This window comes from Megascapheus bottae, chromosome X (genome assembly GCF_031878675.1).
Source record: "Megascapheus bottae isolate mThoBot1 chromosome X, mThoBot2.hap1, whole genome shotgun sequence".
Lineage (NCBI taxonomy): Eukaryota > Metazoa > Chordata > Mammalia > Rodentia > Geomyidae > Megascapheus > Megascapheus bottae.
Genome location: NC_143547.1, coordinates 47,567,821 through 47,584,886, shown reverse-complemented (window position 1 = coordinate 47,584,886; position 17,066 = coordinate 47,567,821). Strand labels below are relative to the sequence as shown.

At 39.8% G+C, this 17,066-nt stretch overlaps 1 long non-coding RNA gene across 1 annotated transcript in view; it reads left to right on the top strand.

Annotated features, from left to right (window-relative positions):
* The window catches only part of LOC150041017 (uncharacterized), an 80,352-nt gene that overhangs the window by 7,486 nt on the left and 55,800 nt on the right, over positions 1-17,066 (top strand). The window lies entirely within an intron of this gene.

The window sequence follows — 17,066 nt, the reverse complement described above, 5'->3', positions numbered from 1 at the left end:
AGAGAGACAGACAGACAGACAGACAGACAGGATTCTAATGGAAATATTTTCCTGAAAAACTTAGTGTTTAGCATATGGGAAGTTTCTCAATAAATAAATCATTTTGTGGTATAATGCTGAGTGATTTAACTTCCTGTTTGGAAGAACCATTGAGAGAACAAGGGAAAGATCAGATGGGTTGAGGAGAAATTGGTTGCCCAGAAATTCATGCATAATGGTTATAGCAGTGGTTGTCAAAAGCAGTGGGAAAGAGTTGTCTTCTCTCCATCTCCCCTTATTTATGTGAGAGACCATGCTTCCAGGGTAAAATATCAATAGAAAGATGGTTTTCCCCTTTCTCACCATCTTAGTGTCTATGTTGTTTGAATCTCCTGATACAAGGAAGACTAAATATGTGGAATAGAGATGGCTGTACTACCAGTCTAGTATCCTGGATCCTGTATGTCCATGAACAAATTTCTTCACATCTGTAAGTTCCAGGACTTCTTCCTATGAAATAAAAGTAGATGTCTCTTGGGCTTAGTATGTGGCTTAGTGGTAGAGTGCTTATCTAGTATGCACAAAGCCTTAAGTTCAATTCCTCAATACCACATAAATAGACAAAGTCATAAGTGGTTGTATGGCTCAAGTGGTTGAGTGTTAGCTTTGAGCAAAAGAAGCTGAGACAGTGCCCAGACCCTGAGTTCAAGTTCCATGAATGGCAAACAAAAAGTAGATGTTTCTTAAGTGTCCAGTTTACACATTTCAAATTGCATGTATTTATAAAATGTACATTTGAAAAAAATATGGTGTAACCCTTGACCTTTGGTGTCTCAGAATCCCCATATATGTAACTGATGCCAACTAATGTTAATTACAGGAACCTCATGATAGATCTAGACTTCAATGACAAAAAGGGAGAGTATTAAAAAGTTCCACTGCTGGGCGCGGTGGCTCATGCCTGTAATCCTAGCTACTTAGGAGGCTGAGATCTGAGGATGGTGGTTCAAAGCCAGCCCAGGCACAAAAGACCATGAGAATCTTATCTCCAATTAATCACTAGAAAATGGGAAATGGGGCTGTGGCTCCAGGAGTAGGGTGGTAGCTTTGAGCTGAAGAGCTCAGGGACAGCACCCAGGCCCAGAGTTCAAGCCCCAAGACCTATCAAAAAAAAGTCCACTTAGGGAAGATATAAATTCTTCATGTTAAGAATAAGATGAGGGCTGGGAGTTTGGCCTAGTGGTAGAGTGCTTGCCTAGCATGCACGAAGGTCCGGGTTCGATTCCTCGGTACCACATTCATAGAAAAAAGCTGGAAGTAATGCTGAGGCTCAAGTGGTAGAGCTCTAGCCTTGAGAAAACCTAAGGACAGTCCTCAGGCCCTGAGCTTAAGCCCAGGACTGGCAAAAAAAAAAGAATAAGATGAAATCATGGATTTGAATGACACAATTAAGGGAAAATAGACCAAAATGAAGGAGCCAATCTGAGACTATGCTGGCTTATTTTAGTGATGCAGCAAATGGTCCACAATAGATGGCTCATAAATTGTTTGGGAGGAAATTCTGCTTTTTGTTTTATGACAGTATCAGAGTTTAAACTTAGAGCCTTGTATGTAGCTTGCTTGAGCATGGCTGGTGCTCCACCACTTCAGCCATGCTTCTGGCCTGAAGGTTTTGCTTTTTTAAAAAGTATTTTCATTAACATACATTATCTGCATATCAATGGAGTTCCATGTGGTATTTCAAAGCATGCATGTGATGTTCACTGATCAAATCCTGTCTCCATTTGTGCACTCCTTCTCCCACTTTCCAACCTCTAGTAATAACTATTCTATATTTGCTCCAAGGAAGGAAGAGTCAAATCAGTGCTTTATAAAAATGAGTCTTAGCTGGACACCAGTGTCTCATGCCTGTGATCCTAGCTACTCAGAAGTTTGAGATCTGAGGATCATGATTCCAAGTCAGTCTGGCCAGGAAAGGCCATGAGACTTTTATCTCCAATAAACTACAAAAAAAGCTACAAGTGGAACTGTGGTTCAAACGGTAGAGCATTAGCCTTGAGCAAAACAAGCTCAGGGACAGTGCCCAGGCCCTGAGTTCAAGTCCTAGGTCCAACACACCTAAGAATGAGTCTGGATGTTCAAACTTAAAAAAAGAAAGAAAGAAAGAAATGCTACGCAGTTGCCAGTGGCTCACACCTGTAGTCCCAACTACTTAGGAGGCTGAGATCTTAGGATCATAATTGGAAGCTCGAATAGGCAGGAAAGTCTGTGAGACACTTATCTCCAATTCAACACCGAAAGGCTAGAAATAGAGCTGTGGCTTAATGGGTAGAGGGCTAGCCTTGAGAACAGAAGCTCAGGGACAATGCTCAGGCCCTGAATTTCAGCCCCATGACCACACACACACACACACACACACACACACACACACACACACACACACACTAATCCTACTATTTGTGATCATTTAGATGAACCTGGACAACATTGTAATAAGGAAATAAGCCAGTCACAGGAAAACAGACACTGAATACACTGAATATTCTTATACGTGGTATCTGAAGTAATGGAACTCATAGAAGCAGAGAGTAGAATGGTAGTTATCAGAAGTTGCATGTGGGGATAGGAAGATGTTTGTCAGAGGGTACAATCTTGCAGTTAGACATGAGGAATACGCATTCTAGGTGAAAAACAAAAGATGATAAGAGGAAAATTCTCTACTTAATAAGTGGTTATTATAATGTGAAAATGGAATACATCTTGTGAAAAGCATTGGTTCAAAGGTTTTACGGGCTTAGTCAAGGCCTCATGTCTTTATTCATTCTAAATTAAAATAGCAAGAGAGTGTATTTTTGCACTCTCAAGGGAGGAGTTCATTATCTGTGAGGTAATGTTACTTGCTGAATGCTTCCAAAGACTGCAAGTTTTTTTTCTACTTACAAAGAAGAAAATAAATTGATGTTAGAATAATGTAAATTTCAACTTCATGCTACCTGTCCATCCTTCAACCAAAGGAGAAAGGATTTCAGCATGGGCTGAGGAAATCACGTGAAGTAAGGGAAGAATTTTTTTCAAGGAACAAGGTCTCTCTGAGAAGAGTCATTAATTAGCCAAATGGTAGATTGGGCATGGGTTATGTGAGTTCCTAGCTAATAGGATAATGTTGTTCTGTCTCCTGAAAGAAGGAAAATACTGACCAGGGAAGATTTGAATGTATATTCTATAGTCAATGGAAAGTGTATCAAACCTTGTGAGTGTGTAATGGTGTGGTGGATGTAACTAGAAAAATCATTGAAACAGCAGTGTCAGGGATTGAAGGAAGTTTGAAAATTAGTCCACATAGGATGGCAGTCGAGCAAGAGAAAAGTCTATAGAGCAGTGAGAAAATGCCGGGATTAAGAATTTTATAGGTAGGTTAGCATAGAGCTTGTTCCCTACCTGGGCTGAGAAAAAGAAGTTGGCAGCCATGTTGGATGCAGTGAGGTCAACGTGAACAGGTCTCTCTACTTTGCTAGAGCTTCAGGGCTAGGACCTGCTTCAAGTCATGGCATTAGAGACTACTTGTCACAAAATAATGTCTCCTGCAAGTGTCACCACCTATTCTGAAGAAAGTCTGTGTTCCCCAGCCTTCCGTTTGCCCTTTGCCTTTCCTAGAGAGCTCTTTCCAAAGATCCTTTAGCATCTGCTTCCAACTCCTAATTCATATCTATTCAGAGGCCAACTGACTCTTCTAATTAAAGTTGTTCTTCAGTATAACTTTTCATCACCATCCCTTATGTTATTTTCTCCTATGTGTTCTCAATCTCTAAACTAAATATCATTTACTTATATACTCAATTATTCCACTAGAGGGTATAATGTCATGTAACACAAATTACCAGGAAGTAAAGGTGTTAAGGAATGTGTCATGTCTTTGCTGTGTGTGTGCAGTGAAAGCATGAAAAAAGGTGTAGTCATTATTTTCTTGGGCTTACATCCATGAGGGCATGGAGCTCATCCAGGCATATGAAGACACTGGAAATCTTCCCTCATTCATTAGACATAACTGATTGATGACTTCCTCTAAAGCTTGCCAAGCTAGTGGAAAGGTTGATGAGTTCACTGGCTAAAAGTGATGCCTACATAAATTGGAGGGTAGACTAGAACAAAGCTGGTAGCCTAAGTGACACAATGATGCCTTTGCTGCAGTGTGTCAACCAATGTGGCATCTCTTGGACTTGACTGCTGTTTGCTGGTATAGTTCATCAGGAGAAGGCAAGACTTAAGTTTTCACTATGATCTGAGGTTCACTGAAGAAGGCCCACAGGAAGAGGAAGTAGTATGGAGACTGATAGGAAATACCTAACTTCTAGAACATTGAAGTTCAGACAGTTACAAACAGATAGATAATCCTAATTGAAGAGAGTGAGCTTTAGTCATTAAAATAGACTTGGAAGTGGCACTGTGGCTCAAAGTTGTAGAGGCTAGCCTTGAGCAAAAGAGGTAGGTAGTATTATTTACATTATTATTGTTGTTACTGTTAGCTAGTGCTGGGCTTTGAACTCTGGGCCTGGGCACAGTTCCTAAGCTCCTTTTGCTCAAAGCTAGCATTCTGCCACGTGAACTACAGCACCATTTCCAGGCTTTTCTGTGATTAATTGGAGATAAGAGTTTCAAGGACTTCCCTGCCCAGTCTGGTTTCACACTGCAATCCTCAGATCTCAGCCTCCTGAGTAGCTAGGATTACACAGATGTGAGTCACTGGCACTCCATTTGAGTTGCCATTTTTGTTATCGAGGCACAGTGAAAACTTATCTTTTAAGGCAACTATTCCTTAACTTCACTCCATGCTGGAATTACCTGAAGATCTGGAGAATATACTAATGTCTGGCTTTTACCCTAGACATTTCTTTTTTTTTTGCCAGTCCTGGGCTTGAGCTCAGGGCCTGAGCACTGTCCTTGGACTTTCTCAAGGCTAGAGCTCTACCCCTTGAGTCTCAGCACCACTTCCGGCTTTTTTCTATGTATGTGGTACCAAGGAATTGAACCCTGGTCTTTGTGCACGCTAGGCAAGCACCTTAACCACTAGGCCAAACTCCTGGCCCCTACCCTAGACATTTCTTTTAGTAGCTATGCAGTATGGCCCAAGTATTAGAACATTTTAAGGCTCTTGGGTTAAAATCTATGTAAAAATTTTGGCACTAATGAATTTAGAACTTTTATGTAATTATCACTGCTAGCAAAATATTGAGTAAAACTGTTCTGGGAAGTCAGGAAGAGGGGGCACAGCAGAGCTAAATCTTTGACAGAGCAATGCCTTTGTCGTTGTGTCATAGCAAATGGAAAATTAGTGCATTGAAATGTCAGATCACCAGGTGTGTATTTGAAAGTCTTCTGGAGATGGCATTGAGGATGGACTGAGGGCAAACAAGAGCTTATTAGAGTATTACGAGTAGTAGGAGGATGTAGGAGTATGGACAAGAAAGAAAAGAAGTCGGGGGAATGGGAGTTTGGCCTAGTGGTAGAGTGCTTGCCTAGCATGCACAAAAGACCAGGGTTCGATTCCTCAGTACCCCATACATAGAAAAAGCTGAAAGTGGTGCTGTGGCTAAAGTGGTAGTACTCTAGCCTTGAGAAAGCCCAAGGACAGTGCTCAGGCCCTGAGCTCAAAGCCCGGGACTGGCAAAAAAAAAAAAAAAGAAGAAGAAGAAGAAGAAGAGGAGGAGGAAGAGGTCAGATTATAGTGTTTGCTAGGGCCCATCTTCATCTAGGTGTCTGCAAGGGTGACAGAAATGGAAAATCAGAATGATGTGGGCAATATGATAAAAAGGGAAACCTTGCCCAGATCTGTTCAGTGCAGAATCAAGAAGTAGAAGAAGCAGAAAATGTCAGAGAAAATAATGTGCAAGATGCCTTAATGAGCAGTTCTTGACCCCATCGTGGCAAGTGTGAATGACAGCACTTGCTCCCTAGAGAATGGTGTTGCCTCAGCCTCCTTTCACTGTGACACTTAGATTAAGTGCCTATGGAATCCAGTGTCTCTTATCTGTATAATACACCCTAAGAGCCATGACAGTATTTCATTAGCTATCCTGTTTCTTTATATACCTTCTGAGAAACTTCTCTTTTCTAATTTTTTTTGCAAGTCCTGGGGCTTGAACTCAGGGCCTGGGCACTGTCCCAAGCTTCTCTGTGCTCAAGGCTAGCATTCTACCACATCACCACTTCTGGCTTTTTTCTATGTATGTGATACCAAGGAACCAAACTCAGGGCTTCGTGCATGCCAGGCAAGCACTCTACCACTAGGCCAAACTCCCAGCCCCTGAGAAACTTCTCATACCCACATTAAAAAATAATAAATAAACTGATGAATTTCTAGATCATTCTCCTACCCATGATCCAGGAAGGATTTAGAAGGACAAATGATAAGTGTAACCTTAGAGCCATGTCCTGCAATAGAGGAAAATTAAAAGCACTGAGGAATTTAGTCTCATGGTCTCTCTGAGTACCCCATGTATTAGACAGATGTGGGTATAGCACAACAGGTGAGAAACCAGAGAGAAAATCTAGGTGCAGAGTCTTTCTGTGACAGAGCATTAGCCCATTGTGCAGGGATTTACAGAAGAAAGTACAGGGGTAGATAGCAGGATTTGGGTGAAATTGCAGGTAAACTAAAACTACTAAATCATATTGCCAGTGAGGATATGTAAAACATCTAACCTTCCACTACTTTCTTTCTTTCTTTCTTTCTTTCTTTCTTTCTTTCTTTCTTTCTTTCTTTCTTTCCTTCCTTCCTTCCTTCCTTCCTTCCTTCCTTCCTTCCTTTCTTTATTTATTTTGCCAGTCCTGGGCTTGAACTCAGGGCCTGATCACTGTCCTTGGACTTTCTCAAGGCTAGAACTCTAGCACTTGAACATCAGCACCACTTCGGCTTTTTTCTATGTATGTGGTACCGACGAATTGAACCCGGGTCTTCATACATGCTAGGCAAGCACTCTGCCTACCACTAGGCCAAACTCCAAGCCCCTCCGCTACTTCATTCAACTTTTCATGCATCCACAAATTCATCCTTTTCTAGCAGGTTTTACTAAATCCATGTATACTGTATGTTAACTAATGAGTTAGGAAATGAAAACCACACGTGAACAAACAACTTGAGGCCTTGCTTTGGGATGGATCTCTACTACATTTGCTGCCAATACCACCCCAATCCTCCTTCCCTAGTCCAGATGTTTACCTTATATATTGTAAAATCAGCATATAGCGATTCAAGATTATAAGGTAGCAGATGTTATTTTTTTCTAGTCTGCATAATTACATAGCATCTGTGAAGGCTGATATTCTCGCCAGTGTGCCTAGCAATATATATATATATATATATATATATATATATATATATATATATATATATATAATCTCCTGTCCAGTTTTCCTGCTGTGTTTTTACAGTGGTAAAATATTCATGACACGAAACTGACATGAAATTATCCCTCATTTGTATTACATCAATTAGTTGTGCCAAAAGTGTGTCATTTTCCATTTTCCATTTAATTTTTAAAAAATTTTTTTTCTTTTGAATGTGGATCTCCAGCTTTCTATCATTTGTTGAGTGGTGACCATTTAGCACTGAATGGTCTTGGAACCCTTTCCATAGGTTCAAGGGTTTATTTTATGGACTTTTCACTTTATTTCATTGTTTTTGTTTTGTTTTTGGTCCTGGGACTTGAACTCTAGACCTGGGCTCTGTCTCTGAGCTTATCAGCAGAAGGCTAACACTCCACCACTTGAGCCACAGAGCCACTTCTGAGTCTCTAGTGGTTAATTGAAGATAAGAGTCTCATGGACTTTGGGGCTGGGAGTTTGGCCTAGTGTAGAATGCTTGCTTGCCTAGCATACACAAAGACCGGGGTTCGATTCCTTGGCACCACATATACATAGAAAAAGCCAGAAATGGTGATGTGGCTCAAGTAGTAGAGCTCTACCTTGAGAAAGTCCAAGGACAGTGCTCAGGCCCTGAGTTCAAGGCCCAGGACTGGCAAAAACAAAACAACAAAAAAGAGTCTCTCGGACTTTTTGTGCCTGGGCTGGCTTTGAACAGTGATCTTTGGATCTCAGCCTCCTGAGCAGCTAGGATTTCAGTGTGAGCCACTGGTGCCCAGCTGTATTGCATTGTTCTATATGTATCTTTATGGAAGTTCCATATTGTTTTGCTTACTGTCAGTTTGTAGTGACTACTACAAACTGCAATCAGGAAGTGTGAATCTTCTAAGTTTGTTCTTCTTTTGCAATATTACTTTGCTTATTTGGAGGCCCATTAGGAGGATTTTATTTGAATTTTTATTGGCATATGCTAATTGTACAAAGAATTTTCATTTCTATACATGCATATAATGTACTTTAATTCCATTTCATTTTTTTTTGCCAGTCCTAGGGCTTTGAACCTTCAGGGCCTGGACACTGTCCTTGAACTTTTTCAAGTCTAGCACTCTACCAACTTGAGCCACACACCACTTTCAGCTTTTTCTGTGTTTGTGGTACTGAGGAATCAAACCCAGGGCATCATGCTTGCTATGCAAGCACTCTACCACTAGGCCCTTTATTTATTTTTTTTGGTGTGTGTGTATGTGTGTGTGTGTGTGTGTGTGTGTGTATACACGCCAGTACTAGGGCTTCAAATATACTTCTCATTCTCTTGCTTGGATTCTTTGTTCAAACCTGACACTCTACTATTTGAGCTCTACTTCTGGCTTTTGGCTGGTCAATTAGAGAAAAGAGTCACATGGACTTTTCTGTCCAGACTGGCTTCAAGCCTTGATCCTCAGATCTCTGCCTGCTGAGTAACTAAGATTACAGGCATGAGCCATCAGTAATGTAAAGTACAAAAATGTAATATAATAATGTAAAGTGAACAATGTATTTTGAACAAATTCATCTTCTCTATTAAGCTTTCTTATCTATCCTCACCCCTTTTACAGTTTTAAGGGATTTCATTATTCTAATTTCATGTATATATATATTATATATTATTCTTCAGTCATTCATCCCTTATCATACTCTCCTTTGCCCCTCCACCTCAGGCTGTTTCCCCCACAAAACAGTTACCCTTTAATATGTTTTAGATCTAAGTTATTTTTTTTGCCAGTCCTGGAGCTTGAACTCAGGGCCAGAGCACTGTCCTTGGGCTTTCTTAAGGCTAGAGCTGGACCACTTGAGCCACCACTGCACTATTTCCAGCTTTTTCTATGTATGTACCGAGGAATCGAACCCTGGTCTTCCTGCATGCAAGGCAAGCACAAGGTCAAATTCCCAGCCCCTAGATCTAGGTTCTACAGATGAGACAACACAGGATGTTTATCCTTAGGAGGTTGGCTCAATGTGATAAACTGCAGTCCCATCCATTTTCTGGCAATTGGCATCATTTCATTTTGCTTTATAACTGAGTTTTAGGATGTAGTTTTCTTTTTTTAAAAAAATGTAATCATTACTTTTCTTTTTATTTTATTAACTTTATGTTTATGTGGTACCAAAGAATTGAACCCAGGGACTCATGCATACTAGGCAAGCAGTCTTCCACTAAGCCACGTTCTCTATCTGGATAAAGTTTTCTATCTACAAAAATGCATCTTTGGGAGAGTGAAAGCAGGGTGACATTGTCCAAAAAGAAAATGCATTCTTTTTTGGGGGTAGGTCTCAGGGCTTGAACTTGGCCTGGGCACTGTCCCTGAGCTCTTCAGCTCAAGGCTACCACCCTACCCTTGAGCCAAGCCGCACTTCCCATTTTCTAGAGGTTAATTGAAAATAAGAGTCTCAGGTCCTTTTGTGCCCAGGCTGGCTTTGAACCTTGATCCTCAGATCTCAGCCTCCTGAGTAGCTAGGATTACAGGCATGAGCTACTGTGCCTGGCTGAAAATGCATTCTTTACCCCACTTATATAACTGCAACTCCTCTGTACATCACCTTTACAATAACAATAAACAATTAGCTAGGCACCGATGGCTCACATTTGAAACCCTAGCCACTCAGGATGCCGAGATCTCATGATTGAGGTTCAAAGCCAGCTCGTGCAGAAAAGTCCATGGGACTCTGATCACCAGTTAACTACTAAAAAACCAGAAGTAGAGCTGTGGCTCAAAGTGGTAGGGTGCTAGCTTTGATCAAAAAGCTCAGGTATAGGCCAGGAGTTTGGCCTAGTGGTTAAAGTGCTTGCCTAGCATGCATGAAGACCCGGGTTCGATTCCGCGGTACCACATACACAGAAAAAAGCCGGAAGTGGTGCTGAGGCTCAAGTGGTAAAGCTCTAGCCTTGAGAAAGTCCAAGGACAGTGCTCAGGCCCTGAGCTCAAGCCCAGGACTGGCAAAAAAAAAAAAAAAGATTTAAAAAAAAAAGAATCTCACACATTTTGGGCCGGGAGTTTGGCCTAGTGGTTAAAGTGCTTGCCTAGCATGCATGAAGACTCGGGTTCGATTCCTCGATACCACATACATAGAAAAAAGCCAGAAGTGGTGCTGTTGTTCAAGTGGTAGAGCTCTATCCTTGAGAAAGTCCAAGGACAGTGCTCAGGCGCTGAGCTCAAGCCCAGGACTGGCAAAAAAAAAAAAAGCTCAGGTATAGCACCCAGGCCCTGAGTTCAAGGTCCATGACCCACAAAAACAAATTTTTAATGCATTTTTGGGATCTTTATAGGACTTTCCCAGTAACTAGATCTTGACATCTTCATAATACTAAATCTTCCACTCACCAATACAGATGTTTCTCTTGTGTATGTCCTCTTCAATTTTTTTCCACAACATTTTATATTTTTCAGTGTAAAAATTTTTATATTTTTGATGTCATTTCTAAGCATCTTACTATTATATATATATAAATTTATATATGTGCATAATATATATAAATTTATATACATAAATATATAATGCATCTAATGTATATATAATGGGATTTTCTATATTCTTTTTCAGATTGTTCATTGAAAGTGTACAGAAATGCAAATATTTTTGTGTTCTATTATATCTTGGAAATTTTCTGAGTTTGTTTGTTCTAACAAAGTCTTTTTTATTTTTTTGTGGGTCATGGAGCTTGAACTCGGTCTGGGTGTTGTCCCTGAGCTCTTCAGCTCAAGGCTACTGCCCTACCCTTGAGTCAAGCCCCACTTTCCATTTTCTAGATGTTAACTGGAAATAAGGGTCTCAGGTCCTTTTGTGCTGGGGCTAGCTTTGAACCTTGATCCTCAGATCCACCTTCCTGAGTAGCTAAGATTACAGGTGTGAGTCACCACACCCAGCATCTAACAAAGTCTTTTGAGGAATATCTAGGATTTTTCTTTTGCCAGTACTGGGGCTTGAACTCAGGGCCTGGGCACCATCCTTGAGCTCTCTCAAGACTAGTGCTCTATCACTTGAGCCACAGTACCACTTCTGCTTTTTTCTGTGTATGTAGTACTTAGGAATAGAACATAGGACTTTGTGCATGCTAGGCAAGCGCTCTACCACTAGGCCATACTCTCAGCCATATCTAGGATTCTTTACAGATAAGATCATATTACCTATACAAAGACAAATTCGAGACCTCGTCGCACAACAGCAGTGCATCTAACTCCAAAAGAGACAAATTCACTTCTTCCATTTCAATTTAGATTACTTTCATATCTTTTTTACTAGAATGGTGAAAAAGGCATCTTGATCTTGTTTTGATCCTGATCTTACAGGTAAACTTTCTGTCTTTTGCTATTGTTAGCTATGGCTGCTCTTATTATTAATAGTTTATATTAAAGTGGGCTGATATTGATACATTATTAGTAACAAAAGTCAAGAGTTTACAATCACATTCAATCCTTGCATTGTGTATTATATGGATTTCACAAATGTATCACATGTATTCAACATTTTGATATACAAACTACTTTCACTGACCTGAAATAACTATGCCTTTCCTGTTTATCCTTCCTTCCTCCTCTGGATGCTATGAATTCCACTGATTTTTGTTTGTTTGTTTGTTTGTTTGTGTTTTTTGGTGCCAGGCTTGGGGCTTGAACTCAAGGCCTAGGCATTGTCCCTGAACCGTTTTGCTCAAAGCTAGCTCTCTACCACTTGAGCCATAGCTCCCACTTCTGGCTTCTTCTCTTTGGTAGTTTAGTGCAGATAAGTGTGTCACAGACTTTCCTGTACACGTTGGCATCAAACCATGATCCTTGGATCTCAGCTTCCTGAGTCACTAGAATTATAGCTGTGCCAAGCTTGTGTGTGTGTCTGTGTGTCTGTGTCTGTGTATGTGTGTTAATAGGATTTGAATTCAGGGCCTCACATTTTCCATGTTGGTCCTCTACCACTTGAGCCATGCCCTATCCCTGCTTTTTTGCTATTCCCAAGGCTTGAACTAGGCCTGAGCACTGTCCTTGAGATTCCTTTGCTCAAGGCTAGTACTCTACCACTTGAGCAACAGCACCACTTCCAGCTTATGTAGTACTGATTAATCAAACCCCAGGCTTTGTGTATGCTAGACAAGCACTCTTATCAGCCCTAGTCCTGCTTTTCTTTTTGTTTTTTTGTGGGTCATGGGGCTTGAACCCTGGGCCTGGGCGATGTCTTTGAGCTCTTCAGCTCAAGGCTACCGCCCTTCCCCTGGGCCACAGCCCCACTTCCCATTTTCAAGTAATTGATTGGAGATAAGAATCTCATGTCCTTGCCAGGTTAGGTGGCTCACGCCTGTAATCCTAGATATTCTGCAGGCTGAGATCTGAGGATCAAGGTTCAAAGCCAGCCTGGGCACAAAACAACCTGAGACTCTTATCTCCAATTAACCTCTAGAAAACAGGAAGTGGGGCTTGGCTCAAGGGTGGGCTGGTAGCCTTGAGCTGAAGATCTCAGGGATAGTTCCCATGCTCAATCCCCATGACCCACAAGAAAAAAAAAGAATCTCAAGTTCTTCAGTACCCAGGCTGGCTTTGAACCGCAATCCTCAGATCTCAGCCTCCTGAGTACCTAGGGTTACAGGCATGAGCCACTGTGCCCAGTTTTGTTTGCGCTTTTTTTTTTGCCAGTTTTGAGGCTTAAACTCAGGGCCAGGGTACTGTCTTTGAAGTTTCTTATGGCTAGCACTCTACCACTTGAGCCACAGAACTACTTGCGGGGTTTTCTGTGTATGTAGTACTGTGGAATCAAACCCAGGGTTTCATGCATGCTAGGAAAGCACTTTACCACTAGGCCACACCCCAGGGCCATCTTTTGATACTTTTAACAGCATTTTTCATAAACAAAAGCATTAAGAAAGTACAACATATCAAAATGTGTTAGATGTCACGGTTAAAAGTCCTATAAACTGGGCGTGGTGGTCACGCCTGTAATCCTAGCTTCTCTGGAGGCTGAGATCTGAGGATCATAGTTCAAAGCCAGCCCAGGCACAAAGTCTGTGAGACTCTTATCTCCAACTAACCATTAGAAAACGGGAATAAAAGAAAAGAAAATGGGATGTGTAGCTATGGCTCAAGGGGTAGGGCAGTAGCCTTGAGCTGGAGAGCTCAGGCCCAGAGTTTAAGTCCTACGACAAAAATAAAAAGTCCTATAAGAAAACTTACAAGGGGCTAGTAGTGTGGCCTAGTGGTAGAGTGCTTGCCTAGAATGCATGAAGACCTGGGTTTGATTCCTCTGTACCATATATACAGAAAACCTGGAAGTGGTGCTGTGGCTAAAGTGGCAGAGCTCTAGCCTTGAGAAAGCACAAGGGCAATGCTCAGGCCCTGAGTTCAAGTGCCAGGACTGGCAAAAAGGAAAAGAAAAGAAAAGAAAACTTACAGATTCATTGCCTATTGTAACAAAGGAGAACTATTTAAAGTCAATTAAGTAAGCTTTCACTATAAGAAGCTAGTAAAAATAAGTTAGCTGAAAGTTATAAACTAAAATGTTTAAGGAGGGCCGGGAGTTTGGCCTAGTGGTTAAAGTGCTTGCCTGGCACGCATGAAGACCTGGGTTCGATTCCTTCCTCGGTACCACATACATAGATAAAAAAGCCTGAACTGAAGTGGTGCTGAGGCTCAAGTGGTAGAGCTCTAACCTTGAGAAAGTCCAAGGACAGTGCTCAGGCCCTGAGCTCAAGCCCATGACGGGCAAAAAAAAATAAAATGTTTAAGGAATCTAGTAGAAATCACTTGATTTGAAAATAGTACAAGATTATAAATAATACAGGAATACAATAAAATCAGCAAATGAAGTGATTTTGAAGGGCTACTAATATTAAAACCACCTAGTATGACAGTTGAATAAAAAGGGAAAAAACAATTAATTTATTAATATCAGAAGTGTACAGATAACTATGCAGATAGACACTTGAATGATAATAGGGAGATATTACCACTAGATATAATGTGAACTAGGTTTTTAAAGTAGATATTCTTGTACCAAACAAGGTTCTCATATCTAAAATATACTTAGCTATCAAAAAATTAAACCCTCCCAAAACAAATCCTCAAACAACAACCCAATTAGTAAATGAGCTAAAGACTTGAAGAGAAACCTCTCAAAAGAAGTGAAAATGGCCAATAGTCACATGAAAGAAATGCAGGGGCTGGGAGTTTGGCCTAGTGGTAGAGTGCTTGCCTAGTATGCACAAAGGCCTGGGTTCGATTCCTCGGTACCACATACATACAAAAAAGCCAGAATGGTGCTGAGGCTCAAGTGGTAGAGCTCTAGCCTTGAGAAAGTCTAAGGACAGTGCTCAGGCCCCAAGCTCAAGCCCAGGACTGGCAAAAAAAAAAAAAAAAAAGAAATGCAAACCAAACAACATTGAGATACCATCTCACCCCAGTTAGAGTAGCCATTATCAAGAAAACTAACAATAACAGATGCTTATGGGAATGTGGTCAAAAAGGAACACTACTATACTGTTGGTGGGAATATAAACTTGTTCAACCACTCTGGAAAGCAAGGGAGTTGCCTCAAAAGATTAAACATAGCGCTTCCCTATGACCCAGAATTCTCCTAGGCATTTATCCAAATGACCACAAACCATGCCACACTAAAGCTACCAGCATACCCATACATGTTCATTGCATCATTGATTACCAGAGCCAAGATATGGAATAAACCCAGATGCCTCTCAGTGGATGAATGGATCAAGAAAATGTGGTATATGCACACAATGATATTCTATGCTTCCATCAGAAAAAAATGGTATTGTCCCATTTGTAAGGAAATGGAAAGACTTGGAGAAAATATGTTAAGTGAAGTAAGCCAATATATGTTACAGAATTTCCCTCATTTGTAATAATTAGAATGTACCTATAAATCTACAAGTAAACCCAGTAGCTAGTAAAAGACAAAAAATTACACTTGGACATGATAAATTAAACAAGAGTCTATACATTTACACAGTGAAACCAAAAGAAGATATTCTTAGGAGAGGATCACAAGGGCACAATAGATATGTGCATATGAACTTATAAAATGATGCTTATCAAAATGAATGCCAAGAATTGGAAACAAAAGGGTTTTAATTTTTTGTGGGTTTTTTTCCTGTTTTTCCCCTTTTGTCATTTTTTTAAATTTCTGTACCTTTTGTCTTGTATGTAAGTTGATCTGATCTGGAAAGGGGAAGGAAAAGCATAGAAATAGTGGGAGAAGAGGGGAACTAATTCAACAGTGCAATTCCTACTGGATGCTATGATGAAAATGAACTATACAACTTATGGGAAGGTGTGTCCAGAGGGAAGAGATGACACTGTTCAAAAAGAAATATACTAATTACCTGACTTATATAACTGAAACCCCTCTGTATACTACCTTTACAATTAAAAAAATTAAAAATGATGGAACATTTTATATGAATATATGAAAATACCATAATGAAACCCAGCAAAAACTTTTCAAAAGGAGCAAGGTGGGAAATTAAGAAGAGTAATATAGATGAGGTATATTTAATCAAAGAACATTTGTAAAGTTACTTTATGCTAATAAAAATTTTTCAAAAAGAAAATATAGATATTTTATGAAGTTAAGGAATTCTCATCTTGTTCTAGTGTTATAAGAATTTTTGCAGTCATAAATGAGTATTAGATTTTGACAAATGTTTTTCTCCTCAATTGATAATGAACATACAATTTTATTCCATAGCCTGCTGATGTGTTGGAATATAATTATTAAGTTTTTGACTGTTGAAACAATGTTGCATATCTGAAAAAAACTCTTGTTTTGTCATAGTGTATTTGATTATTGTATTTGCTTTGCTAATATTTGGAAGATGTTTACATATATATTAATACATTGTTCTAGAGCTCTTTTTAATTTTTGTACTAAAGTAATATCACTTCAAACAATGAGTCAAAAACTGTTCCGATTGACTTTTTGGAACTTATTGAAGAGAATTATCTTGTCTTTAAATGTTTGGTAGAGTTTAGCAGGAAAATCAGCTGTGCCCAGTACTTTTCCTTTGTTTACAAGGTTATTAACTATTGATTAATCTTTTTTAATAGGTGTTATTGAGATTATCTACTGCTCTTTGTATGAAAGTTTCATAATTTATGTTCTTAGAGGAATTGATCCACTGCATTGGAGTTGTCAAATGCGTGGTTATAAAGTTGTTCATAGTGCTCCCTTTATAATCTTCTTAATGTCTATGAGACCAGTAGTGACGACCCTCTTTCACATCAGATATTGGCAATGTGTGCTTTCTTTTTCATCCATGGTTAATGTGGCTAGATGTATTGAGCTTTTCAGAGAACTAGCTTTTGGATTCATTGATTTTTCTCCAGTGTTTTTGTTTCATTGATTTCTGTTCTAACTTTTATCATTCCTTTTCTCTTGCTTGATTTAGGCTTACAGTGCTCTTTTCCTCTTGTCTCATAAGGGAAAAGCTTAGGTTACTGGTTTAGATCTCTTTTTTCTAATGTATGCATTTTCCCTCTAAGCAATGAATTTGATACATGGAGTGCATTTTAAAAAGTTATATCTTCATTCAGTTGAATTTTTTTCCAGTTTTTGTGGGGGACTTCTTCATTGACCTATGCACAATAGAAGTGTGTTGTTCAATTTCCAAAAAGTTTGAAAAGGGACTTTACAGCTGTCTTTCTATTATTGATTTTCAATTTAATTTCACTGGAGTCTGAAGAAAATACTTTGTA